Source organism: Macaca nemestrina, chromosome X (genome assembly GCF_043159975.1).
Source record: "Macaca nemestrina isolate mMacNem1 chromosome X, mMacNem.hap1, whole genome shotgun sequence".
In the NCBI taxonomy this organism is placed as follows: domain Eukaryota; kingdom Metazoa; phylum Chordata; class Mammalia; order Primates; family Cercopithecidae; genus Macaca; species Macaca nemestrina.
The window spans coordinates 138,162,221-138,165,586 of NC_092145.1; the positions used below are offsets into that span (position 1 = coordinate 138,162,221).

Below are 3,366 nucleotides of genomic sequence, written 5' to 3' on the forward strand. Positions count from 1 at the left end.
GGCTGTTCATTACTGAATCAATTTTGGAGCTTGTTATTGGTCTGTTGAGGGCTTCAATTTCTTCTTGGTTCAGTCTTGGAAGGGTGTATGTATGTGTCCAGGGATTTATCTATTTCTTCTAGATTTTCCGGTTTGTGTATGTGGAGGTGTTGATAGTAGTCTCTGATGGTTGTTTGTATTACTGTGGGGTCAGTGGTAACATCTTTGTCATTTATAATTGTGTTTATTTGGATCTTCTCTCTTTTATCCCTTTATTAGTCTAGCCAGCGGTCTATCTATTGAATTACTGTTTAAAAAAAAGACAGCACCTGGATTCCTTGATCTTTTGCATGGATTTTTGTGTCTCAGTCTCCTACAGTTCAGCTCTGATTTTGGTTATTTCTTGTCTTCTGCTAGATATGGGTTGGTTTGTTCTTGCTTCTCTAGTTCTTTTAGTTGTGATGTTAGGTTGTTAATTTCAGATCTTTCTAACTTGTTGATGTGGACATTTATTGAAAAATATGGAATGCTTCATGAATTTGTATTTCATCCTTGCACAGAGATCATGCTAATCTTCTCTGCATCATTCCAATTTTAGTATATATGCTGCTGAAGCGAGCACGGTATGGATTTTTCAAAGTGTATAATGAGTCATTATTAATTTCTATACTGAAGACAATATGGTTATCATGCTCAAGGTTATTTGTAGGGCTTTTATCCAGAGATGTGATGAAACAATGCTCCAAATTCTAGGACTCCTTATGCAGTGATAGGAAAAAACAATGACCAAACACTTATGAAACATAGGTAGTTAGATTTCTTTGAATAAAATTACCATTTTTTTAATTTGAAACATGTCTTTAAGACTCCTGCATGTTAAGGTCAGCAGTGATTAATTTAGAAACTGTGAATGTTAATTGAAGGCACAGTTTCTTCTGAAACCTTTTAAACGTTTGACTCATGCTGGTTAATTAGAAGGGCAAAAATCACTCCATTGTGTAAATATAGGGAGAGTGTCTTTTCCCCAGTAATGTGAATACATATTTGTTGGGCTGTTTGAAAAGAGAGGAAGTAATTAGCCAGGTGAAATGGGTAAGGTGACAATGACTTTGAGATTTCAAATTATTTCCAATCTTAGGTTTTACTGAGCTGTACCAGTGTACCTGGTCCTAATCCAAAAGAGAGTTGAAAGCCAATGTTATAATGCTTTAATAAGGTTGAAATTATACAACATGGTTTTGTATCCGTAGATAGGTAGCCAAAGCATTCTAGGATTTCCACCTGCCATAATTTTTAATCAAACTAGTAAAGTATATAATCTACGAAAGACTGCAATTGGCCAACTCTTGGAAGTATCAGTTACTCAGATGAAGCCATTTCTTTGTATTTATTGTTGGTTTGATCAAACCTAAAATTGAAGAAATTTTCAGAATTGTCCTTGCTTCACTTTCGGATAGCCTTTATAAAATGGAAGACATTTATAGAGTATCTAAGATATGGAATAAAGTTTTCACACCTTCTGGAAATCTTTCTCATGGGGTAGATGCGACCTAAATAATCAAAGGGAAATAATATCAGGTTGAGAAATGTATAACATTAAATTATTGCAGTGTTTGTGTATAAAGTGAGATACACTCACATAAGAGTTGTTACACTTACATGGCAGACCCCTGGGGCCCTTCCTAGGAAAATTCACAGCAAATCACAGTGGTTCAATATCCCTCCTCAGCACTACCATCTTAAAGAGGTAAAATCTATTAAAATTAGCTCTGAGGGCAATAGTGGCAGAGAGAAGGCTGAAAGAGATCATGGCTATAATGCTATGGTAGTGGAGATCAGGGTGTGGTGATGAATTGATGAATTGATGAACTGTATCTTCTTGCATCAATGCTTTCTTCTTTCCTCTTTTCTCTTCTGTACACTCCCATCCTGAGTCATTGGAACTCTTTGAATGCCTGGTTTCCAGAGGAGAAAATCATCTCATAGTGTCTCGATTTGTCATAACTAGACATAATGACTAAGAACCAATTTCAGTTTTCTAGCTTTTGTTTTTTGTTTGTTTTAATTCACAGTTATGTAGATATAGCCATTGAGTGGAAGTAGAGTCTACCCACTTCTATTCTGGATGTGTTTCTTCCTGATAAGTTGAGCATGAAATCTAAATCTCATGAATTTTGAGTGAGTTATTTTGAAGTCTATATACTGTTTAGAGTTTTGACCAAAATATTTTGTTACAATATGCTTTGTTTTACTTAAGAGACTATATTGCCAAAATATAAATATACCTAAAACTATATTTTCTAAGTGCACCCATTAGAAAAAAAGTGTTTATCAAATATTTTCACATATATTTTAAAGTCTCACTTGATACTAGAATAAAATTCCATGTATTTTATTCCCTCAATATGTCTTTAAAGCAGAACATGCTGTGAGGAGGAAATAAAAAGAGTGAAGCACATTTTCATTGTGGAAGTCCACCCTCTATGTATAGAACTCTATATGATGGTCATGGAAATTAAAATGAATTTGATGTTGGCAGTAATTAATTTGCTTATTCTAATAATGTAATGAATTAACAGAGATTTTTGTTCTTATATCAAGTGGGAAATGACTTTGTTGTTTTGTAAATATAACAAAATGTAAAAATTTTAAGAAAGGACTGCATTTAATAATGATTTAGATAAAACAGTGAGGATTTTTGTTTGGTTTTGGGAGGCAAATATTTTGTTTTGTTTTGGGGTGTTTTTTGGTTATTTTCTAACATTTTAGGTTTGGGGGTACGTGTGAAGGTTTGTTACATAGGAAAACTCATGTCATGGGGGTTTATTGTACAAATTATTTTATCACCCAGGGATTAAGCCCAGCACCCAATAGTTACCTCTTCTGTTCCTCTCCCTCCTCCCACCCTCCACTGTCAAGTAGACCCCCAGTGTCTGTTGTTTCCTTCTTTGTGTTCGTAAGCTCTCATCATCTAGCTCCTTCTTGTAAGTGAGAAAATGTGGTATATGGTTTTCTGTTCCTATATTAGTTTGCTGAGGATGATAGCTTCCACCTCCATCCATGTTCCTGCAAAAGACATTATCTTGTTCTTTTCTATGGCTGTATTGTTTGCTTTCTAATGTGGTATGAAACTATTTTTTTGCCTGTCGAGTTCTGTTATGTAGGTTCACAGGCTAAACACATCACCATCACAGTGAGTTGTGTACAAGCTATGAGTAAAGGAAGGCACCAAATCTCTGTTCAAGGTTCCTATTCCTCCCATGAGTTAGAGATGGAGGCATAAAGGTAGTCCTTGAGTAACGGAGAGGTTCATAATACACCTTATGCTCTTAGAATGACACCACATTCATGCCTAGCCATCTATATGTCTAAATGATTTTTAATGAA

The 3,366-nt window shown here is 34.9% G+C and overlaps 1 non-coding gene across 1 annotated transcript; it reads right to left on the reverse strand.

Moving 5' to 3' along the window:
• Positions 1–494: 494 nt before the first annotated feature.
• On the reverse strand, positions 495–601 carry LOC112426005 (U6 spliceosomal RNA). Its single transcript, XR_003017251.1, has one exon. It is a non-coding gene; the product is annotated as a U6 spliceosomal RNA (small nuclear RNA).
• Between the last annotated feature and the right edge of the window lie 2,765 nt (positions 602–3,366).